This window comes from Lutjanus erythropterus, chromosome 7 (assembly GCF_056507025.1).
Source record: "Lutjanus erythropterus isolate fLutEry1 chromosome 7, fLutEry1.hap2, whole genome shotgun sequence".
NCBI classification, from domain to species: domain Eukaryota; kingdom Metazoa; phylum Chordata; class Actinopteri; order Lutjaniformes; family Lutjanidae; genus Lutjanus; species Lutjanus erythropterus.
Genome location: NC_139323.1, coordinates 16,699,522 through 16,725,660, shown reverse-complemented (window position 1 = coordinate 16,725,660; position 26,139 = coordinate 16,699,522). Strand labels below are relative to the sequence as shown.

General features: G+C 41.2%; 1 protein-coding gene across 1 annotated transcript in view; it reads left to right on the top strand.

Moving 5' to 3' along the window:
- Positions 1–7,601: 7,601 nt before the first annotated feature.
- The window catches only part of lingo3a (leucine rich repeat and Ig domain containing 3a), a 55,184-nt gene continuing 36,646 nt past the window's right edge, over positions 7,602–26,139 (top strand). The window contains exon 1 of the mRNA XM_084722952.1: positions 7,602–8,147. The gene's annotated coding sequence lies outside the window, so the exon portion shown is untranslated. The remainder of the gene's footprint in view (positions 8,148–26,139) is intronic.

Genomic DNA, 26,139 nt, shown 5'->3' with positions numbered 1-26,139 from the left:
GTTTCTAGCTTGTACACAAAATTTCTTTCATGTTTCATCTGGCCTCGGCATGTATGCTGGTGAATCCTGCGTAATACGTTACACATGCAGCATCACTGTGACTTCATTTCTGTCCTTGCAATGTATGTCCTCATAATCACACAGCAGATAGCACAGAGGAGATGTCAGCAGCTCACCACACCAGCAGAGACAGATGTATTTTGTGCCTGTGTGTGTGTGTGTGTGTGTGTGTGTCTGTACACTCATGCTTGTGGTGTGATGAATGTACTTGCTGCCTGATTATGTCTGCACTGTTAGTGAAGTACATGTGCCACCTCGGAGTCCAGAGCAGGAAGACGAGCTGAGCAGCGACGATTACTCACGCAGCCTTTTGCACGGCTGCAGTGAAGATCTAACACTGAGCTTGCATGCTTACTCACACACACACACACACACACACACACACACACACACACACACAAACACACGCACTCAGCTTCTGGAAGTGGTGCGGTTGCTCGTCTCACAGCTGCAGCAGGGGCTCGGCCTGCTGCCTGTCTGGCCGGTCCAACGGCAGCCAAAGGCCAGATGGGCTCAGCACGGCACTGTAAGGCTGCGGGACACACTCCTGAACACACACACTGGTGTGCATGTAAAGCAGGTATGACACACATGGATGCGCAAAAATGTGATGCCTCATGCACACACATCTGCATCTTTATTTTTATTGTCCGTTGTGTGTAAAGCACTTTGCAATATTTGGAAAAGTGGTATATAAATAAACTTTATTATTATTGTTTTGTTGCAATAATAGCACAAGTACACTCCAGGGTGTTTTTTGTATTGTGTGTTGTTACAGACTGAGTGAGAACATGACTCCCTAAAAGGAGTCAAACGATATTTTTCAAGGAAGTGCAAGCTTATGAACAAAATGAGAAATAATTTATGTTGCAAGTGACATGTATTTTCTTCTTCTTCTTCTTTTATTTTTTAAAGATTTTTATTTATAGTATTCTATCATTATACACATCACATGTATTTTCTGGCTTTCCTCCAGTCTTTGTTTTTAGTGACTGTGTTAGCTGTGTTGTTCTGTCAGTCCACCACTTTGGTTCAGAGTGAAATATCTCAACAACTATTGGGTGGATTGATGATGGATGATGATGAAGCAAAGCAGAGTATGTAACAGACCCCCCGATCCACTAGACAACACGTATCAGTGCCATGTTTTGGTTTGCTTGTGTGAAAACTTCAGGCATGTATGAAAGTAGCTACAGGGTGTAATAATGACAGCAGCAAAAAAGGAATGTGGTACAAAGAGCAAGAAAATCTGTGAAGGGAGGAAACCAGGGTGGATGGTGAGGTAAAATACAGGATCTTAACCTGAGAATTTGGTTTGCGTGTAAGGCACAATGCATTACAATGCATTGTGGGATATTTTTAGTCCATTATGTAGGGTATAATAATTCTCACTATAGATTCTGACAGCACTATAAAATGGCAAACTGACTATAGTGGACTACCAAGTGAGTAGTGAGTGATTTGGAATAGAGCCATGGAAACTGTGACAAGAGATTGTGAGTAGACTTTGCGTTACTTTAAAAGGTCACAAGCCAAAAAGGTTGGGAGCCACTGCACTAAACTCACATATCTTGACATTTTGTATGATTTACCAAAAAAAATAGTTCTACTAAAGGTGCAGTAGCCAGTTCTGGAGGAAGATAATTGATTGTTGAGTCTCATTCCCAGGTCAACAAATACATTTTGAAAATCAGACACAACAATCAGCTATCTTACCGACCTGTGATTGGCCACAGTTTCCCATCACTGGCTAAATTTTCTAAGGCCTGAAAACAAGAGCCAAGAGGAGGAGCAGAGGTCTAGTTTCTCTTAGACCACTTCATTTACATTATGCTAAAGGTTATTATGGAACTTTTGCAAAAATAAACTGCCTACCCCAGCGTTAAGCTAGAAATCCCTTGGATCACAATTACTCCACAACAAAATGACATTCATATATTCATGCTCATGGGTTTGTTTTCTTTTTCGAATACTCTCAAACTTGCCCTTACCCCTTTGCTCGTTGGCAGAATTACTTTTCAAGAAATGTAAAGTAGGCGTGTGCCACATCCCACTGCAGTGCTCGTCTTTGTCCTCCATTCACTGAAATCTGCGCCTCTTCCTTTTTGTTATGCATTTTGTTTTGAGTGAGTGGGTGTGAATTAATGGGCAAAACCGCTTTAAGTTGCCCAAGGCCATTAGCTTGTTGTTTGTCTGTATGAGTGGGTGAGTTGTAGAGATATAAAACTGGCAGAAGGGTTGTGGTGAGTCTCTACTTATGGCCTTCAGTCAAGGTGAGCTCTGGTCATAGATGTTTAAAGCCTAAAGCACTGATACTGTAGTAAATAACTGTTTTGTGGAGCTCGTAATGTTTGTTTTTCTGACCTTATTGATGGTGATAAAGTGTTGATATAGCTTAATGGTCATTTTTGAGCCTGTGTTATTAGTCTTTCACTCAATATTGGTCTACTGTTTGTTTCGACTGCTTCTTCTTGCTAATGCAGTTTTCCTTCTTCTGAGACCCACTTTAAAAGACTAAGTTGTTTATTAAAGCTGACATATACTGTGCTGCTGATTAGTATTCAACTTAATATGAGTCTCTTTTGTAGCTGTCTTTGTGATTGTAATTTACTGTAGTCGCTGCCTGAAGTGGTGGCATGCACACTGCAAGATTAATACTGTAAAAGAAAGATATTTTATGAACACTGAAAACTGCTGTGGATTCAAAAATAACCATTTTTATTGCGCGACAGTTCATTTTTCCTTTCCATTCATATCTTGTCTTGTCTTTCTGTATGCACAGCAGACATCAAACGGTACAGTAAGATCCATAGACCTCTTCTATTTGTGTTCAGCCCAGACCCCTTCAATGTAAACTCATTCATAGGGCTCAGTGATTTAAAGCAAGATGATCTAAATCGCAGTGTGTGTGAACCCTAATTGTGTAAGATGCAACCATTTTCGGCCGTGTTCTCATTTTGGTGTCGCCATCCTCTTGCTGGTTTCTGCAAAAGATATTTTTAACACGCTCTCAGTGCATAAGTGACACACAGATCAAACGAGATTCTCTTACTGCATTATTTAGGGTTTCCTCACCCTCATAAGAACTGTCCAGCATGAATAAGGATGTAATTGCCTTTGTCACTTTGTCGGCGAGACGTTTAATTTTTCCTTCAATGCAAATCCTCTGCAACCCCCTTCTTCATCCTCTTTGGATTAAAGCTGTTTTAAATTGCTTAAAGCTGGAAAAAATTAGACACACACTTAAAGGGTCTATAAACAAATTCTCTGTGATATGGACCCGCTTCCTTTCTTATGTTAAGTGACTACATTGGCACTGGCCTCAACAGCCACCTCGCTCAGGGACAAACCAGCATAAACCAACATGTTCTAAACAGACATGAACACTAACAGAAAGTAACATTTGCATTTGGTAAAATGAAATAACAAACTTAATAAACTACTCAGTCCAGCAAGCATGATGGACGTTCTTTACAGTGTTTCCCTTCAGGTACCAGTCAGCAATTACGGTTAAGGTAACGAGTGACCTGTGCCAGTGGGTGGTGCTTGATTTTGGCTCACATCTTTCCAACATGGCGGTCAGGTCACAAACTTTCTCCATTGCGTTGGACAGACCCCACTTGCATAAAATAGAGGTCTAATCGTGATTATGCAAATTCTGATACGGCCACTGGTCATATCGCTGCACTGCACCCATTGTGCTACTCCTCTCCATAGAAAATGAATTGGTTCTGCCAGCTTGACGTAGGTCAATGGATTTGATGTGTTTGCTTTTTCAAAATGTTAACATTTCTTCCCATTCTAAACACAAAATCAAATCTTAAACGGTTACTGGCTAGTGTTGAATATATGTTATACATTTATTATCTCATCACTTATAGAGTAATGCAGTTGAATGACATTGCCTCTGACATACTGTACCCTGCTCTCCCTTAAATACCAGTCACTTTCTGAAATCTATAACCAAATGTATTTTTCTGTTTCATTAATTACAAAAAAATCTCTCTAAAACAAGACAACCAGGTGGATTAGATGGTAATGTGCATGAAATTACAGAATTATACTTTTATTTGTTTTGATATTGGCACTATATATTAGCCATTGGCCACCTTACTCTCTTAATATTGGCACTGGTCATTTAAATATCAGTTATTAGGCCACTAAATATTAGTACAGGTGATCAATAGTGTGTAGGGTTTTTTTTGTTTGTTTGTTTTCTTCACAGTCCACACTCTGCTGTGGACTAAAAGTAGTAAATCTCACAAAGTAAGAACCGTTGCTTCAAAACCGTACTTACATAAATGTCCTAAACTGCTTTAGACCGTGGCGTTTGAATCCCAAGACCATGACTGTCATTGTTTTTTGGTAACTCAGCCTCTCTCACCCACACAGAGAAAGCGAGGGTAAGCAGTGCTTTCAATTTGACAAATGACTAAAGAGTCCTAGAGTTGATGCACAGCCTTTTCAACCTGCACAGTAGGCAGGTACATTGCCTGCCTTCATGTTTTATGTATACCATATTTATCAACACCCACCCCCTCAGTACCTCTGCAGAAACCCTTCAAAATATTCAGCCAGAAAAGCCCTCGGAAGCCAGAGCAGACCTGTTTTCACTGCTGCCCTCTGGTATGAGGCATGGAGGGAGGTATGCTGGTGATTACTGTGCTGTGGTATTATTGTAAAGCTGCTACTGAGCTTTTCACCGTAAGCCAGTGAAGGAAATGGTTGAGGGGGATAATGACATTCATGAAGGTCACTGTACTACAGGCTGTATAGCAGTTTGGGCTTAAAAATGCAACAACCGGTGGCAGTGTTCATATTATGTGCTAAAAAATGCACCCATGTATTTTAATTTTTCCCTGTGAAGCATGGGGAGTGACACTGTTTGCGTACAGAGACCACACGTGCACTGACTGAGACTGCAGCACAGATAAAATAAAAGCAGCACAGGGAAGCTCCGTTGTGGCTTTTGAGGACAGCAACGCCGACTGGAGATAGGATGAAACGTGGCACAGCCTCCATTTTCACCTGGATATGACACTCCTGCACTGCCTCCGGCTCCGATTTATGCTCTGTTAAAAAGTGGCAGTGAAATGTAAAAGATGTGTTAGGACGCCGGAGGGAGAGTTCAAGTCCACCCCCCCCCCCTCCTTGTTGGAATCTGAGCCCATTAAAAAAACGTGAGTCCTTGTACTTTAGTTAAGAATGAATGGACTGGGAAAAGTGCCTAGTCTGCTTAAAATTGTAAATATATCTTTTCAGTACAGACCTAATTTTATGGTAATCTGATATGCTCTGGTGATGTGATGTATTTTTGGGGAACTATAAGAAGAGTAAATGTTTTTGTTTTCTTTGTGGGTGACTAACAATGTCTCGTGAAGATAATTCAGCATTATTATCATACTGACAGTCACAAAATATTCTTTTAAATTTGGACTAAGCTGCATCCTGTAATGACATTTCAAATATACAATCCAGAATAAAACACTTCAGCTGTCTATGGTGGACTTTCATTGATGGAAAGCAACAGCAAACGTCATGTTTTGGCATCAGTCCCACAGAGATTTAAAGGGCAAGGCCTTCTTTCTTCACTCACTATGAAATGAAATACAATCCACCTGTCAGTGCTTTATAATGGTTTCAACCGCCTGGCACAGCTCACCACCACCCTCTCTCCGGTGTCGCTGTAGTAAGCAGCTGTTGCTGGTAGTAATCGTCGGTGGTTGGCTGTAAAGTTGGTGGTATGATCTCAAGCTCCTCTTTTATGTCCTCGAGCAAGACACTGAACACCAAATTTGCTCCCCATGAGTATATAATGTAATATAATGTTGATATTTCCCTGTCCATGTCCAAAAGGAATATAGGAAATTGAACTGAACCAAGAAAAATAACCAGGATACACTTCTTCACCTGGACTATAATAAACCACTGATGATATCTAACACTGTTAGAGCATTGGAGGGTGTTTTTATTTTTCTTCTTACCCTCAACATGTAAAGACAATCCTTAATTTTATTAAGTGACATTAACAAATAACAGAGCCTTTTCACAGCAGATATTTTGACTTGTCAAAGCAGGAAAAAGTGTAAATAACAGGAGTGAATAACGAGTCCAGTGACTGAGCATACACAAAAGCCCTGGAGCTACTAGGACTACTGACCTATTGTGACATTTCAAAATGCCTGCCGTGAAAAAGGTCTATTACTCGCACATGAGCCACATTCATGCTTTGTTATTATGCATGCAACCAGCGGAAACATGTTCATGTTAGCCTCTGAGGAAACAGGTGAGACAGTATCAAAACAAGAGCAGCTCTGCACCATGTGCCCTATTTGATCTTTGGAGTTCAGTGTGGGCTAAAATGACGTGGCCTTTAACTGTAGGCTACGTCTGAGTGGCAATTAGACACAATTTTTCTTTGTACAATTAAACTGTCTACTAACAGACTATCAACCATTATCCATTTCCTTAAGTTAGCTATAAATTATGTATCCATTACTTTAAGCTAACTATGCATTTAACAATTATTTAAACTAACCATCAACCATTTATGAATATGCTAACTATATCAAAAATTATCCATTACTTTCAGCTGACTATCATCCAGTACTTTGTGTTAACTATAAACAGTTATCCATTATTATCAGTAAACTATCAACAATTAATTTAGCTAACTTACCATTTATTCATTCTTTATCTGCCAACTACATTTAGCTGACTATTGGTGCTTAGTACTTCAATAATTTATCCATGACTTTCTGTTATGTCAGCTTAATGTTGCTCCATGTCTCTTACATGTAGGCCACAGTTTGTTTAACGTCTACCACATCAACTTTATAAAATGAATATGTCACTCTTGTGTTTATTAGTTGTTACTGCCCATAGACGGACAAAATCAATGAATGAAGGTTTTATTTAAACCTTCAGTGAATGAAGGTTTAAATAAAACAAAATTGCAGAGTAATTTCATAAATTATTACACAGCTGGCTGAAGCAGCAGTTGCCAATCATGTTAGTATCTCAGTGGCTGCGGGTGGTGATTAGTATCAATAACTGAAAAGAGAGAGTTCGATATCAAAATGTCTGGGGAGAAATGATTTTTGAAAAGCATGTTCTGAAATATAGCTTGCTATTAATAAATAAAAAAAGAGAAACAGAATAAAAAAGGTGAAATAACATTTCATAATACTGATTGTTTAAATAATAATTATTACCAAACCTATTGGTTCAGTCACATCTGTATTTATTATATATATTTCAGACCATCTTTTTCCAATACATTTTATATTCTGTTTTATATATTTTCCCTACATGGATTTTCCATACAGCCTGTCCCTGTAGAGTATTGTGGGTATATACCCACCACCTGACAGCTAAAGTGAGCTGAATTTTTAAGTAGAGAGCTCGTCTTTCGTTTTCCCCACAGGACGTGAATGCAGCACAAAGCAGCCAGAGAGAGAGAGAGGGAGAGAGAGGCAACATCGCAGATGAGCCCCAATGAACAGCAGCCGGGTCCTCTTTCATACACACACACACATACACGCACACACACACACTGACACACACTACGCTGCCGCTCCACATCCCACACACACAAATGCCAGCACACTCATACACATGCAATCCAATAACGAGAGCAGCATCAGTCCGAGCTGCCTGCCGCCGCCGGTGGCAGAACTCTCCGCTTCTCAGAGACACAAAGCCGGGAGCCCGCTGGGAGAGGAGCTGCTCCTGCCGCTGCTGCTGCCTGTGTAGCGCGGAGGAGGAGAGGAGGAGAGCGGAGGAGCCTGGGACTGCCTCATCTGGGAGGCGGTAGATAATTCAACAGCAGAGAGACGACAGAGAGGAGAGGGAAGGTGAGTGAATGCAGCCCAGTCCAGCTGCTGTTGCTGCTGCTGCTGCTGCTGCTGTTGAAGGAGGAAGAGGAAGAGGAGGAGGAGGAGGAAGCTCAGTGTCTAGAGAGGCTTGAGGAGCAACATTATCCTGCACACAGAGCCAGCCAGAGAGAGCAGACGGCCAGCAGTGATCATCAGAACACCTCCAGGCTTGCAGATGTGGAAGGAGCACTGTGCAAGTTCCAGCCCTGGGTGAGCCAACTTCCCATCACACACGCACACATACAGACACGCTCATCTGGTGGTCCATTTGATCTGACACTTTTACACACCTCACTGTGATGTGATCTCAGAGAGATCATACGCATGGGGTTCATCTTCGTTTTACTTTCCTCGGTTCACCTGAACAGATGACCTGATGAGCGAGAGATTCAACCCTGTGATCATCCTGACACTACTTCCTGTCCTCACACTGTGATGGTGCAGTCCCAGCATGATCGATTTGCTCTCTAACTCAGATGGACATCGGGTCTCATTATCTCTCACGCTGGCTGTGCTTTTTCCATTGTCATCCTTGAGATGCTGTGCCTGTGTATCCATGCAAGCAAGCATATCCACTCCTCTGTGTGTGTGTGTGTGTGTGTGTGTGTGTGTGTGTGTGTGTCTGTGGTTAGCAGTTCTCAATTAGGTTTTAATGATCTAAACGTGGGGCAGAAAGGGGAAGGCAGCCTTTGATCGATCCCTGCAGTCATCTCAGCGTGAGAGGCTCGGTGCCTGTCGTCGGTGTGACACATCTAAGCCTCTGCCTGTGTTTGCTCAGCCCCTCTCCCAGCTCTGCTCCTGCCTTTATTGTGGCTCCCCTCACTTCTTAGTGCAGTTCAAGAAATAAGCTGTTTTTTTTTAGAAGTGAAGTCTGAATACAGTTTTGCTTTAATCTAGCAACTCAATAGACGGGGTCTAATAGTATAACTGTCCCGGCATTTCTTGCACACATCACAGAAACACGTAACAAATGGCACATTATAACTGAGATTGCATATGTTGTTCAGTTTCTAAGGCAATCAGTCAAAGGCACAGTGTTGCTCAGATACTTCAGGTCAGAAATCTGATCATACGCCGATCCAGGCTCCACTTAAAGACCAGGGAGACTGTAGACAGACAAGTCTCAGGATTTTCTCCTTCTCTGGGAAGTGGTGAATTCTGGTGATCATGGAGTGTAGTCGTGCAAAAGAGGACTGTGCCTATGTCAGGGCACCCGATTTCATTACAGTTGTTCTAAATATCTGACACCGAGTCAGATTCTCCATGAAATCAGGTGATAGGAGCCTGTGTATGCATTTACTAGACAAAAATACAGTGAGTGGTACGTTAAACATTAAAGCTACCACAAAGAACTTTTATACTGTGTTGATTTTGGAGTCAAAAATAAAATGATCTCAATAAAATTCTCCTTCCACTTCTTTTTAACTGGCTGACTGTCTCCATTGACTTTTGAGATGAGTTATGCTTTGTGGTTTTGCTGACTTCCATCAGCTCACCACACCGCTTCTCGAGATCTGTGGCACGGGTCTCATGGTCAGTTTCACACGTCTTTATGTCAGCAGTGCTCATTGTGTGGTTGGCCAGGGAAGCTGAACTTGGTGTAGCTTTGATTCCAGTGCATTTAATCTTGTGTTTGTGTCTTCACCCAGTTTCCTGATAGCTGCCAGGATGTGGGCTGTAAACTAATGCTAGCACCGTTGTCTTCTTTAATGGCCAAAGCAGCTTTACCTTATTTCTCAGGGGCTGGTTTTGGTTTTGTAGTTTTCACCTTTACAGCATTTCTTCCAGAGTTGCTCATAGTTGAACATCAGCAGTCCAAGTGTGAATTATGAGTATCATTTTTTATTTGTAGCGGAGCTTCTCAGGAAAGCGTCTGACCCATGCAGTGCTCACTAGCGTGAGTTTTCCTTTTAAGTATTTTTGGGGCAATTTGTGCCTTTGTAGAAAGTCAACAGCAAAGAGAGGAGAAAGTAATGAGAAGAGACATGCAACAAAGCTCCATGGCAGCACTCAAACTGTTGACATTAAAATTAATTTCATGAGTTGGAGGCAGTATTCATTCATGGGGCTCTGGCCCTGTCAGACATTTTTACTGATATCAGTACTTTTTCCGACTGGTTGGTCAATATCAAACCAATCACAGGAATGCAGAAATCCCCATCCCCGGTAAATTATGCACCTTTTAATTTTTTTTATTGCAGGTTAATTTCTGCAAGTCAAACCCCAACATTTTGTCACTATGAATGATTTGATTTGACCAACTTTAATCCTGATTTGATTTGTAGCAAGGTTTTACAGCAAGGGTCAATCAAAGAATTGCAGTACATTTCAAGTTGAGAAATGCAGCTACAGGCTACCACTAAACTGTACTGTGTCCTTTTTGAAGTTTTCTTTTCTTTGGACACGCCACAGATGCATGCAAGTAGGCAGGGATGCAGAGAGAAAAAATACTGGAAGAATTGTGATCCTGTTTTTGATTTCGATTATTGAAATTGACAGCTCATTTCGATCTATTTTTTGATTTAGAAGTGAAATCGTGACACCCCTAATTGTCAATGTGTCCCCTGCTTCTGGTGTGCAGTGACAGAGGCATTAGCAGGTTTGTTGACCGTCCCTTTTGTGTTTGGGTTGTCCTACTTTTGTTTGCTATGAGTCCTTTGGTGGCTATGCAGCCCGAGGGGGAATGCACACTGTCTTCCACAGGCAGTGTACACAAAGACAGAGGGTGGTGTTGGATTAGCTGCAGCTGTGGATTTGTGTTTCCTGCACGTCTTTGCCAGGTGCTTTTCCTCCCTTTTTTTTTTCTCAGCAACCTTCACGCCTTCATGACATAGTTGGCTCCAGGTGGTTCGATCAGTGGCTGCTGTCTCTCGTGTGTGGACATGGCAGTCCTGTGTAGTGTGGCGCCCAGAATTCTTAAGGGAGACATTTAGCTGGTCTTTAAATCTCTTTTTTGGTCTACCAGCTGAGCTGTGTCCCAGTCTCAGCTGGCCAGAGACGATCTTGTGGGGACTCTATGCTCCTGCTGCTTAGGATATCTAGATATGAGACATGATCCAGCCGGATCACTTTCAACATGAGCTGGTTGTCATCAAGGTATCAAGATCATTTGTTTGATTTTTGTCCCTTCATGCTTATACCTTAACCCTCATATACAGATAATTAAAATCAGAATAGAATAGGACAAGACATATCATAAAATAAAACAAGTATTTTTAAGTATATTATTTATATGCAAAACCTGGGAAATAATTAGTCCATTTTTAGAATTTGTGTCTCATGTAAGTGTATTTCTGTCATAAGTGATGCATGTTTCAGCTGCAACGCTAGAAAAATGACAGATTAAAACAAAAATACAGTGAAATTTGAAGGAGCAACCAGAAGCAGTTTTTTGCATGAGAACTGCTGCTGTGGAGGGAGAGTGGGTTGTCCTTTGATCGTGGGGTTGGTCATTTCATCCCTGGCTCCTTTTGTCCTGTTGAAGTGCCCTTGAGCAACTGAATCCACATGTCAACCATTGGTGTGTGAGATAATCGTAAAGCACTTCGACCAACATGGTAGAAACATGTTCATCATCAGATTTATATTGAGTAGGGCTGGAAAACACAGCTGAAAAATCTATCACGATAAAATGTTTCAGTAGCTATTGGTAATTATTGCTAATTTTTAATTACCTACTTTTAATAAAGCCAGGAGAAAATAGGTTAATTTAACACTTAATTTCACATTTAAACACCTTACTTTGAATTCAACCACTTTGTTCATGCATGTTATATTGCTGTCTGCTGTTTATGAGGCAGAGTGTATTCATTATGTGCTTCCTTGGCAGTTTGCATGTAATATATTTAAGTGAAACTATTGAACAGCTCTCTTATTGCTATTAATAACATTTGCTTAATATGTCAGAAAACCAGGTCAATAAGAAGGCTTTTCTTTGGATTAGATCACACTATTCTCCATGAGTTAAAGAGATTCATGATATGTTTGAGGAAGCTGAGTTACAATACATGTATAGTAATAATTTATCATGCAGCATAAAGACAATTAGAAGAAAGTTACTTGTTAGATTTGAGGCAAAATTGTTATGATATTGATATTTTGTTAAAACCAAAATTACAAACTTATATCCACATAAAGCACAATTATGGCCCTGAATCTTATGTTACAGCAAATTTATCAAGGAGTCAAAAGTCTTTAGTTGCACAGCTGAGAAGAGGAATCGTCACTCTGAACCCTGAAGTTGGCAGATTTAAAAATATCCAGGAGGACAAAAGGTTGTGTGAATTTTGCAAAACAGGAGAAGTTGAGTTCTTCTGTATTGTCTTTTTTATTTTGAGTTAACATTAGGGCTGCATAATTGCAATAAAATTGCAATATGGCCAAGTACAATATCCAAATCGCAGAACCAGAACTAAACTGCATTTTGTGAAAAAGTAAAAAAAAAAAAAAAAAAAAAAAAAAAAGTATGAGAAAACAGTATTATAATGAGGCACTGTAGCGCTGCATCGATGACCTGGTCTAAAAGTCTTGTTCACCAGATGAAAGAAAATGTTTGTTTGGTACAGACCTCAATAAATATCACATCACCACAATTTTAATAGTTTTCTTTTTCAGCGAACATGAAAATTGTAATGCAAAACTGATCATTTCCGGTAATCATATCACATGTCACAATTTCAGTCAAAATAATCACAGTATGAGTTTTTTACCTAGTCATGCAGTCCAAGTTAAGAGTAGCAATATTCAACTAGAAAAGCAATTTCTGAAGAAATTGCGGGTGTGAATGCTTCAAGCTGAAGCCAAACTGCAATGCTGCCTTGAATAAAATGAAGTCTGAAAGATTTGAATGTTTGAATGTTTGTTGAAAGGCTGACGCCACACCAAATAGCTGCCTGAATGATATGAGAAGGTTTGAATTATGTGAAATGTTTGAATGTTTGAAGAAAGGCTCACGCCACATGGAACAGCTGATATGAAAATCCAATAATGTTAGAATTATGTAGAAAATTTTGAATGTTTGTTAGAAAGATGAAAGAACTAAATCTGAAGAAAGAAAGGTAACAATTTTACATGAAGCAACTGAAACTTTGAATTTATTGACCGGTAAAAAAAACTGCAGTCTAAAATGTCCAAGGTGGACACAGAAAGACACAGACAGACAGAGAGACACAGACAGACATGCAGAGCAACAGAGAGAGACAGACAGACAGACTTTTTAAACTGATAATTTCAAACACCTTGACCTGCTTCAGGTGTAATTGTCTCTCTATGAGGTTTTAACTGCTAAGAACTCAGGCTGGTGAAATTGACCAATCACCTGTGTGTTACAGAACATTCAAATTTGAATACTGAGAGGACCTAACTGCTGTTGGTTAAATCAGCCAATCGCCTGTGAGCAACAGCACATTCAATTCTAGGCAGACAGAGACAGAGAGACAGAGATAGACGAACAGTCTTTTTAAACTGTTAGTCATTTCAAACCTGGAACTGCTTCAGGTGCAATTGTCTCAGCATGAGGTTTTCACTCACGTCCTCACAGTATTCAAATTTGAATGTTCTGTAACACGCAGGTGATTGGTCGATTTCAGCCTAACGGCTGTTGATTAAATCAGCCAATTGCCTATGAGCAACAGCACATTCAATTCTAGACAGACAGAGAGACAGACAGGTATGGAGAGTGGCAGACAGAGATAGACAGACAGTCTTTTTAAACTGTTAGTCATTTCAAACCTTGAGCTGCTTCAAGTCTAATTGTCTTTGCATGAGGTTTTAAGAACTCAGGTCGTCTCGGTATTCAAATTTGAATGTTCTGTAACACGCAGGCGATTGGTCAATTTCAGCCTAACTGCTGTTGGTTGAATCAGCCAATTGCCTGCAAGCAACCAGACATTCAATTTCAAATACTCCAAACAAAGGCAAAAATTGAGAAAACGTACCACTCAAACTCCAGCCGTTTAACAAACAACCGTAATTGCTAGAGCTAAAAACGGATACGGTGAGCGAGAGGACGAGATGGTGAACGCGATGGTGCAAATTTTATTTCTGTAGTGTGAAAAATGAGGCTGGTAGGGCGATGGAAAAAACAGGGATCATCTGCTTTCTTCCAGAAATGTTGGGCTCTCGCTTAACATGGGAGCGAATGGGGCAGCCGGTTCGACTTGGCGCCCTTTCAGACCCCGCTCAGCCCAAACCGTTTGTCCGTTGGCTTCGGCGGTCACACCTCTGCGACCGGCACGGCTTTTCCTACAAAATGATGTAAAATTTGTGTATGTAGAGTGAACGGTGTGGCCGTAGCGGTGAGTTAAAGAGAAAATTTCTGGATGATTTTGTAGCCGCTCTCCACTCTAGCGATGACATCACCCACTCTAGCTCTAACGACCGCATGCAATACACACCCATTATAAAGTCTGAGAAGAGATGAAAATTTCATATTTTTTAAAATGCTGCTGTGGAAAAACTAAAAGAGATATCGAAAATCTGAATTAGTCACTGAAAGTCCACGTGATTGTTAGCGTTTGAGAGTTGGAATGGAGTTTCTACGTGAATGTATGAATCCATGGCGACAGGGTGAAGTCGAGCGAGTTTGAAGGATTTTCTCATTGACTTCCATTATAACAAAGTTTCAGAAAACGGTGAATAATTTTTAAAGTTTGAATGGGATTAAGAAGTTGAAACAAACATAAAAAGTCAGCGAAATGTTGAATATTTTATCTGTTCAAAATCCAGAAATGTTCTGGTGCACTGATGACAGAATGGAATGGTTGTTTAACTTTAATCATTATAAGTTGGCTAATTAATTTCTAATGCTTGGGAAAAATGTCAAGATGGTTTATGTATTTACTTATTTTTAATTGAATTTACTTATTTTATTACTTGCAATTTATGTTGCTACTGTGGTTTCTGGTCTATTTCTCTAAATAATGGTGTCTTGTACCCAGTGCCTGCTTGGGCTGGGCAAATTGTGCATGACACAATAATTGCTACTACATTTTGTTATTGTTTTAAGGCCCAGGCCTTATATTGAGCATGGAATTGCATATTTCTTGTCTTACACCACATTGTGGTAACATTGATTCCTACCTGCTTGCTGAGAGCCACTGTTACTGTTTGAAAATCAAGAGAAAACCAGCACTGAAGTGGATGCAATTATACAACAGCACTTAATGGTACCCAAGGTGCCACTTAGCCTCCCTGTTTGGCAGATTTATGTGTCAGTAATGAAATGTCTGCTGACAGGTCTATGCTGCCCTCAGACTGCATTGTTGAATCAGGCCTGTTAGTCTTGTCCATTACTACGCCTACACTTACCTTCTCATTTTGATCCTTTCTGTTGCACATAAAGCTGACAGCCGTGCTCAATAGTGACATTACCTCAGCTTAACACTGCCAATGGCCGGCCTCATTGTTTTCAGCTTCTTAGTATTTATGAGGGCAGTAAAGCAGAGATGCATCCGTTGTCAGCAAGATGAGGGCATTGCTGCTCTTACGGAGAGGACAGTGCAGAGCGAGACGGGAGGAGAGGAAGGGGGTAATAAGTGGTGGATGAGTGCAGGAGGAAAAGCAGAGAGTGCCCCTGTGAGTGGCTGTCAGATACCTGCAGGCACACTGACATGTCAGCTGTCGCGGTTAAGATGTCCAGCTGGAACGATCATGGGCTTGTGTGTGCTGGCCGTCCTCCCACTCACTGAAAACTGTAATGCCATTATAGACGTTCAGATGGGGCTGTAACCTTAATGCAGAGCTTAGGGAGCATCTGGGTTTTACAAGTCATTTATTTACAAACATGATTGCTTCATTTGACATTTGTGGTGACGATAGAGGCTGGCTGACCTCGTTACCTTAGAGCAGTGGTTTTCAGCCCTTGTTTCTCAGACAAATACTGCCTTCAGATGGAACGTGTGAGCTTGGCAAGGCAGAAGTAGGCCTGCACCCTGTGGTACAATGTTATATTCACATGCCCCTCAGATGGTTCCATCTGACAGTTCCAGCAGGGGACCCCAGACATCCTGTTCCCCGGCTAAATTAGCCAGCTCTGACTGGGGGATCCCGGGGTGTTCCCAGGCCAGGGCAGAGATATACTTCCTCCACCTAGTCCTTGGTCTGCCCCGTGACCTCCTCCCAGCTGGGTGTGCCTGGAACACCTCCCTAGGGAGGTGACCAGGTGGCATCCTTACAAGATGCCCGAACCATCTCCTTTCTACGCAAAGGAGCAGTGGCTCTACTCCGAGTTCCTCACGGATGACTGAGCTTCTCACCCTATCCCTAAGGGAGATGCCAACCACCCTCCTGAGAAAACCCATTTCGGCCGCTTGTATCCGTGATCTCGTTCTTTTGGTCATGACCCACCCTTCATGACCATAGATGAGAGTAGGAACGAAGATTGACCGGTAGATCGAGAGCTTCGCCTTCTGGCTAAGCTCTCTTTTTGTCACAACAGTGTGGTAAAGCCAACGCAATACTGCTCCTGCTGCTCCAATTCTCCGGCCCATCTCACGCTCCATTGTCCCTCACTCGAGAACAAGACCCCGAGATACTTGAAATCCCTCACTTGGGGTAAGGACTCATTCCCTACTCGGAGTAGACAATCCACTGGTTTCCTGCTGAGAACCATGGCCGCTTCACACTCGGATGTGAACTGATCCAATGAGTGTTGGAGGTCACAGACCAATGATGCCATCAGAACCACATCATCTGCAAAAAGCAGCTTTGCAATCTTCAGGCCACCGAACTGCCCCCCCCCCCCTGTCCATGAAGGTCACAAACAGAATTGGTGATAAGGCACAGCCCTGATGGAGGCCAACCCCGAACAGAAAAAAGTCTGACTTACTACTGAGGACCTGGACACAGCTCCTGCTTTGGGTGTACAGAGATCAGATGGCCCTGAGTAGTGACTCCCTCACCCCATACTACCGTAGCACCTCCTGTGGAACCCGGTCATATGCCTTCTCTAAATCCACAGAACACTTGTAGACGGGATAGGCATACTCCCACGCCCCCTCCAGGATCCTTGCGAGAGTGAAAAGCTTGTCCATTGTTCCACGATTGGGGTGGATCCCACATTGTTCCTATTCAATCCGAGGTTCGACTATCGGCCTGACCCTCCTTTCCAGCACCTTAGAGTAAACTTTCCCAGGGAGGCAGAGTAATGAGTAATAAGAGTAATAAAGAGTAATGTGATGCCTCTAGAACTGGCACACACCCTCTGGTCCCTCTTTTTGACTTCCACGCAATGCTGAAGAGACATGTCACCCCCAACAGCCCCTCAACACCCAAAACCTTCAACATTTCTGGGCAGATCTCATCAATCCCTGGGGCTTTGCCTCTGTGGGGTTGTTTGACTACCTCAGTGACTTCCTCCAGGGAAATTGACAGTGATCCCCCATCATCCTCCAGCTTTGCCTCTACCATAGAGGATGGGTTAGTTGGGTTTAGAAGTTTCTCAAAGTGCTCCTTCCACCGCCGGATTACCTCCTCTATAGCTGCTATATACAGCTTGGATGGTACCCTGTTTCCCTCTCCTGAGATGCCGTTTTCCATAAGTGCTTTGGTGCTGACCGAAAGTCCTTCTCCATGGCTTCTCCGAACTCCTCCCACACCCACTGCTTTGCTTGTGTCACAGCCAAGGCTGCCATCCTTCAGGCTTGTCGGTACCTTGCAGCTGCCTCCGGAGACCCCTGAGATAACATATCATGGAAGGTCTTCTTCTTCAGCCGGTCAGCTTCCCTGACCACCGATGTCCACCATGATGCCCCTTGAGGCACCTACGACCATAAGACCACAGCTCTCAGCTGCAGCCTCAGCAATAGACGTTTTGAACATCAACCACTCTGGTTCAACCTCCACAGGGATGCCAGAGAAGTTCCACCGGAGGTGGGAGTTGAACATCTCCCAGACAGAGGCCTCCTCCAAACGTTCCCAGCTCACCCACACTACACGTTTGGGCTTGCCAGGTCTGTCCGGAGGCTTCCCCACCATCTGACCCAACTCACCACCAGATGGTGATCAGTTGACAGCTCAGCCCCTCTCTTCACCCAAGTGTCCAATGCATATACAGCATAAACTCTTAAAAAATGAATACCGTCAACCAAACATTTATTTTTGGCCGGCTTGTTTATGTGTGTATGACAACTTGGTAAGTTGTGTACTAAAACTTTTGTCGACTTCCTGAGTTGTTGACTTGAGTGGGTATTGACTTTAATTTTAACCTAACCCTAATGCAGTCAGGAATTATTTTTTCCTATTATTCTGGGACCACATTAATGCAGAACAAGTATCCCTCATTCGCAAACCACTGCCTCAGAGCATGATCAGCAGCATGACATTAAAATGGGCCTCAATCTGTAAAAGACGTTTAGTATTACTTAGTGAAATTAGACTCAAGTATGTTTTTCCAGTGCTTAAGCAGGGTCTAATAGAGAGTTTTTTGTTCAAAATGATGCCCCTGCCCTGTGAAAAATAGGCCGAGGCTCCAGACAAATTAGTAAGGCAGTGCAGTTATGACGCTCTGCACACTGCAGTTTGTCATTATAGTGCCTTTTATTTAGATGTCTCTAATGGAGTCACTAATAAGTACACGGCTTTTGTTATGTTTTTTTTGAAACGAACAGGATCAAAGCCAAAGCAATACATCAACCCAGCACAATATAGGAGAGCAATGAAGGTGTTCTGATGTTGAGGAGTCAATATATCCTCACTGAGTGTGTTTTTGCTTTCTGGGGATGATGCAATTTATGCCAGTGCTCTCTCTCTCTCAGAAAATATATTTGTCTTCAATTTAGAACTATAAATTTCTAGTTGCAGAACCTATTTATAGATTGTATGACAGAGTGCATACACCATAGTGCCACGGCATCATCTAGGACAAGCAGGAAGATGCCTTACACTTCTCTAATATATTTCTTGCATTTCTGAATATTCTTCCTCAGTTAACTCTTTTACAGTGCTCGTACAAGTCACCTCTAAACAAAATCAGTCCATTTAAGCCTCAATATGTCCCGTGTGAACTACTAGACCGGCTCAAGGCATCCGAAGCCTTGGCACAGATGAGACACAGAGAGGAAGTGGCGGAGTGAGAAAAAGAGTTTCTGCTCTTTGGATGCTGCATATTTTATGTTTTCTGAGGTTTTCTCTGGATGAAAGAATGTGTGATGAGATGGCCGTAGCATTACATAAGTACTAAAAGGAAAGCCAAGGAATCTCATGAGTGTAGGCAGTGCTTACACACATAAGAGGAGTTCAGAGGCTTCACTATATGTTTTTATTTCTGAATTAAGTCGTTTTGTTTGTCTAATGCTCCTCAGGAGATCATTTTTAAGAATATGAAGCAACAGACAGTCCTGCTTATGTTTTATTTAAGCGTAAGCCAGCTGATCATCAATTAAAACCTTTGGTGTGAGTGAGCTGATATATGAAGCCACATTTCTTTTAGTGAAAAAAGTGTCTCCAGCTCTGAGTTGTGTTACAGGATGGAGTGTAGGGTGTTTGAGGAGTTTATATACTTGTCACTCTCTCCGCCTCATTTCATTTTATGTATTTCTATTGCTGCTGGCAGCTTGAAGTGCTGCAACTGGCCAGCCATAAAACAATATTCTCCAGTATAGATCGACCATCATGACTGAGATTGCTGGAGAAAATGGAGTTCAAGGCTCCTGCCTGTGTGCTCTCATCAGGAGGTGCAATATTTACCAGCAAAAGACGTGATTTAAACAGGAGTTCAAGGATTGCACCGTGTATAGCATTCTCAGTGCTGATGCAAGTAGTTGATTGACTGATTTTGACTGAAATGGCCTACAGTTTCTCATGAATAATCTCCTTCAATCAACACAAACGTGACAAGATAGTTAAATACCCGACTTCTCCCACTGGGGGTTCACGACAGACACACGACTCCACTGCTGCACATGTTACTCCATTATTATTGCACTCACAACTGTCCCATGTAAAACAACAGAAAGTAGGAACTGAAATTACTCTGAGACAAGGGAATAAATCTTACTCATAAATAATGATACTTTATATACTTCATTAAATTTCTGTAAATGTAGTAATGACGATAAAATTTTGCAGCAGTCCAAAATAATATTTTCCCTCTTTAGCTCTAAGCTTGTGATCGTTTTTTTTTTTTTACTAGTCAATAACAATATTTTGACCATATACCTGTCCCTTAGTCATATATTGAGTACCATGAGGGTACCATGTAGCTCATACGGCCATCCTACCCTAGTATCTTTTACAAAGTTTTGTATACAATTTTCCAAAACACTGGCATTTTGTTGCATTTCTAAAATATATGAGTGGTATGCATCTATTACTCTACACTCTCTCACACATTCCAGTGTGGTAGATTTGAGTTTAAATGTTTATTTTGTGCTTGATTAAAAAAAAAAAAGTCAAATCACAATAATAATTTTACAATGCAAATTATTTATTACAGTATGTTATGCATGTCAGTTACTCAACATCTGAAGGTAAACTGGACTAAACCAAAAATGTGATATCTATTGTAACAAGGTTACAGTAGCAGTTTTGTGCATCCTTCTAAATACATAATTTGAGAATCTGTCATCATCTACGCTTCTCTAATGCTCATACAGTCGTCAAAAATGCTAAAACACTGTAATCAACCACTGAAAGAGAGAAAAAAAAGGCATAAAAGGTCATTTAAAAGTTATAGACGGCCATCTGAAAACAGCATAAAAGGGCACTTGAAAACAGATTGTGTAACACTAAGTGCACAGAGCTATAAAAAGGCCAAAAAGATGTTTTTAAGTGTTGTTTAAAAATTTCGACAGAGTCTGCCTCTCTGATATATTTGGGTAAGCTGTTCCACAGTTTGGGAGCATAACTGAAAAAAGCTGAATTTCCAGTTTTCTTTTTGGTGGAGTTTTGAGCATCTAACAAGCCAGCAACAGAGGATCTAAGTGTTCGTGAGGGAACATAAAACAACAGGGACAACTACTGTGCTCTCTAAGCCTGTGATATCTCTAAGCCTAAGATAACAGACAGTGTTCATACAGAGCCATCGCTTGCAGTGATCGTGTATTGAACTGCAAGCTAGAGGAGACAGATAACCAGAGCAAAGGGCATTTGTACTGCAGTATATCCATTACATGCAGCCTGTCAGCTTTGGTGATCTCTGCATGCATCCTGCATTATCTTCACTAACACACCACATAAAGCTATACCATAACAATACTTTGTACTTAACAAAACTGTCCTCAATCCAGCATCATTCATCAGTAAAATGTATATAATATGATCAAACTAGATCACCTTACATGTTCTCAGTACTTTAAAGGGATAGGCTGTATTATTTGACATGGGATTATATGAGCAAGGCCTACTTATCCGTAGTCAGTGTGCTACATACAGTGGTTCAGTTAGTTTGCTAATGTTATTGTGTGACTTTGGTGTTTTGAAAGAATAGTTTAGACTCACTGAAGTCACACAATAGCCCAAACAAACAGATCCAGGCCAGCAAAGTAAAGCAGAGAAAATATTTTAAATATAGTGTACATTTAAAGTAATATTGTTGTTTTTAGGTGGACTTTTTTTAAGTGGCTAAAATACCTTTTGTTGCTGACCAGCGGTGTCATCCACAGCAGTTGATGGCTGAGCTTCCGACTGACTATCGATAAATACCTCATGCAATCCCACCTCAAATAATGCGAACTATCCCTTTAAATCATACAAACACTGAGCACTGAGGGGCTCCTGGCTGTCTCCTTCTCCAGACTGTTGTTATAAATGTTTTTTCTGCTTTCTGAACACTGTTTTAAAACCATCCTTTTATCTGTTTCACCCATAACTTTCACACCATTACCTGCGTTTACATTTAAATGTCCATATTTAGTGTTTCTCTAAAGGTTTTGATGAGATTAGATAAAAGTATATATTTGAATAGCTCTTCTCTTATGTATAAACCAGGAGATATATTCCAGATATACATCATACCATTACTCTATGCTTGAAAGCGTATCAATCCTTCCAGCTCTGTTATTGACCACATTTGTAGCAGCTGAGCCAGGGCGCACATAGCTTACTTTATTTTGAAGCGCTGTGAAGAACCAGCTGTGTCCTGTGGGTTGACTCGAGTTACACACATCTTTCATATCATGTCTCTGTGGGCCCCTGCACATGAGATAGCTCTTTAATCAGCTCTCTTCAATTATGTAATTATAAAAAAGATTAGATTAACACATGACATGCAGTGTGCAGATACAACACACATTCACCATTTTTCTTCGTCTAAGCCCTGAAACATCGCACGCCTTTGTCTTGCATTTCGAAAAAAAAAAACATCCTGTGATTGGATTGAAAAACTTAATTAAGTTCAGACGCCTGTAGGTACACACACACACACACACACATATGCACATACTCATCACATCATCAGCCTTTCGTAATTGATTTATAAGTGTTTGACACTCAAAAGTAGCATATTTCCGTCATGGTGTCCCCTCAGTGCTGAACCTAGTAATGACTCAGACTCTGATGAGAACTTCACGTGTGGTTGTGGTCAGAAGCACTTAACTCTGTGCGAGGGTATTAAGCACTGGATTAATTAATCATTCTTCAAATGGGTCCTGTCGTTTAACAGCGTGTTCGACTTGGCTGGGCTCTGAAGCGTTCACTCGCCCGTTTTCCGGGGTGATGATGATGCATTTAGATTGAGATTAATGCGATTAGTCGTGCACACGAGATCTACGCCTGTGTTTTTGTTTATCGCGCTCTCCCAAGTATTGTCTGCTTCCTTCACTCGTCCTCCACTCTCATTAAGAAATTGGTCCTTGGACCCCTTGAACCTATTTTAAATATCCCAGTGAGCTGCCTCTGTAAATGAAGATTAAAGATTCATGCCTCTATGCATCTTCGTATCAGTCCATAACCCCTGAACGTTCCTCTCTCTCTCTGTTCTATGGATCACCCTGTCAGAGCTAAAGCCGACTTTTATCTTCTTTTCCGCCGTTGAACATAAATCTGATAATCAGTTGATCAAATCGTTTTCCAGAAGTGGAGATCAGTAGAACTGAGGGATGAGAGTGAACTGCTCAGTGAGGCTGTTCTCCCCGTTTGCCTTTGCTTGATTTACCCTCTGTGTTTGTTGCTTTATGCTTTGAAAGCTTGCATGTGTACTTGGTTGCTCGTTTGTTTGCTATCTGGCAGAGGCATGAAACGAGGATGGGTGAGAACTGGGCTTTAAACCCTGTTCACATGTCATTCCAAGTCAGTGATCTTTGCTGTTGAAGGGAGTAGTTCACCATTTTGGGAAATACGCTTGTTTGTTAGCTGGTGGAGAGTTAGATGAGAAGATCAGTACCACTGGTATGCAGAGCGTATCTGCGTTCCCAGGGTTGTATGTTCCCAAGGTCCTAAGTTCCTAAGGTCCTATGTTAGGAGGGTCTTATGTTCACAAGGTCCTATATTCTCCCAAGATCCAGTTACTTTAATCCTACAGAATATTCCCAGGCTCCTAAATTCCCAAGGTCCTATATTCCCCGGGTCCTGTTTCCCAGTGTTCTATGTTACATGCTAAAACCTAATCCTAACCCTAACACAATATGTGTTATATAAAGCTGGGGAACACAGGACGCTAGAAACATGGGAATGACCTCCTTTTGGGACTGTATGATAAATAATAAGGTAGAGCCAGCAGCTGGTTAGTGTAGCATAGAACAAAGTCTGGAAACAGCCTGGCTCTGTCCAAAAGTAACAAAATCCACTTACCAGCTCCTCTAAAACTAATTAACACATTGTATGTCATTTGTTTAATATTTACAAAAAACAAAGTATTAAAATAAAAAGAATATGAAGTTGTACAGGGTATTATGTGCTGGACTATTTCTTGTATGACTCAAACATTATCAGGCTACTGTTGCACACATGCATTTTCTTGTTCTGACATGAAGCTACCTCACTACTATCAGCTAACCTTTACTCTACAAGAGACACAATTCAAGGGATAATTTGCATCATCATGTCAGATTTTGATCACCGGAGGGATTACATTTTATTCCTCCCTAATATACGTCCTAATAATGTGGAGGTCGCAGCGAGGTTAGACACGTCCTGTTGTAGTGGCTGTCTTCATTAGTGCTTTTGAGCTTGTAGCCTGAAGGTGTTAAGACCATCTGCCCGCTGACAAAAAGTGTAACACATTACTTCATTATGGAGATGTTAATTTGAGCCGGGCCGTTATTTTCAAGTGACCTTTTAGTTTGATGAGAAACAGAAGTGTTTTCACTCTAGATATTTGACTTTGTAGAGTATGTGGAAGGAACTGAACTTGGCATCTTTGGATACTGGTTGAAAATGAAATTAAAGATGATGCTGGTCATGATTTAAATTACAGAGAGTGCCTCATCAATAATAGTCCAGTTTGAATACTAGGCTGAACAATTTAATTTTTTTATTAAAGTCACAAAATGACAAATGAATCACAGAAGGTGCATTATTTGTTTAAGGTGAAATGTCTGTCAAAATACCAATTTAAATGAACAGTTCACCCCAAAATCAAAAATGCATGTTTTCCTCTGGCTTTTAGTGCTATTTATTCATCTAGATTGTTTTGGAGTGAATTTTAGAGTTTTGGAGATGTCAGCTGTAGCGATGTCTGCCTTCTTTTGAATATAATGGGACAAATTTGCACTCTGCGTGTTGTGCTCAAAGCATCAAAAAACATATTAGAAAAACAACAAATCAACAGCAATGTCTCTTACTTTCTGCTAGAAAGAAAGTAGTTCCTACATGAAAGTGCTCACAACAAGGTCTGTGTAGTATCGTGAATAACCGGGTCTTGATTTCTGGAAAGAGGCATTGGTGTTTAATTTTTCACCACAGGTAGAGTGCCATCTAGTGCCATTATATTCAAAAGAAGGCAGACATTACAATGACTGACATCTCCAAAACTTGGCAGCTGACACCAAAGCTATCTAGATGGATAAAAAGCACTACAGGCCTGAGGAAAAACATATGTATTTTTTATTTTAGGGTGATCTAACCCTTTAAATATTGTTACAGAGCTGCAGAGATGTCCTGGCCTAGACATCGTATTCTTTGGACTTTGGAAAACAGCTTTGTTTGGTACAGAGCCCTGCAAAAATCACACCATAATAATTTTTATGTTTTTCAATGAAATTGAGAATAATGATGTAAAAACGATCATTCCCTCTCATATCACGATTGAAATATCAGTCAAAATACTTGCAAATAGGTATTTTTTTCCAAATCGTTCAGCCCTATTCTTGGTTTTGTGTTGCAGGACTAAAATCATAAGGTGCTTTTCTTGTGCATGCATGTGTTTGTGCATGTAGTGCATAAGAAGTGAGTCAGTCTCTTCATGCAGCCCCAGAGAGGGGGCAACATATTTTCAAGGCAAAAGCCTTTTTCCAGCCTGTTATTTGAAAAGGACGTCAAAGACTGGAAGAAGACTGCTTTGTTTTCAGCATTATTTGAACTAATAAATCTGTAGCTGTATGTGTCCATATGTAGCTGTGACAGATGGAAGTGATGAGATTGTACTTAACAGAGTGTGGTTCCTCTTCCTCCCTCGCCTTCTTCCTCTCGTCCTCCATCTCTTCGGGAACATACGGATTCGGTTTGGCTGTCAGAAGTGTTTGATCAGAAGTAGTCTGCTGAGGATTTTTTTTCTTTGAACTGACTTACAGCTGTGGCGAGTTTCTGTCTATTCTATTGTTTGGGGCAGTATAGAGGCTATACTCTGCCTGTATAAAAGCAGGAACAGTCTTTGTACTTGGCCCATTTTTATATGTGGAGGCGGGCTGCATGCTGCGTCTGAGAGGTATAGGCTTATGTTTGTCAGTACAGATCACAGTCTGTGGATCTACAGTATGTGTCTGTGAATGTCTGTGCACATGTATGTGTACATAAACACGTCTGTTTACTGCCCTGCTGTCACATTCCTTCACTTTGACAGGTGTACTTCCTGATCTGAGCTGTTTGCCACACTTTGAGGTGAAGAGGACAAGCCGCTTCTGGACATCAGGGGGAACGTTATGATTTTATCACGAAAGCCGGTAGAGATGCTGCGAGACAAGTGGTGCATGGGGCTGACGCTCCACTCGTCTTCACAAGCCTGTCATTGGTTCGGGCTGAATTATTCATCTTTTTTGATTTTTTTTTTTCTAAGGAAAACATTGATCAGAGAATCAGAGATCGGTCCGATCTGCAATGACAGTCGGTC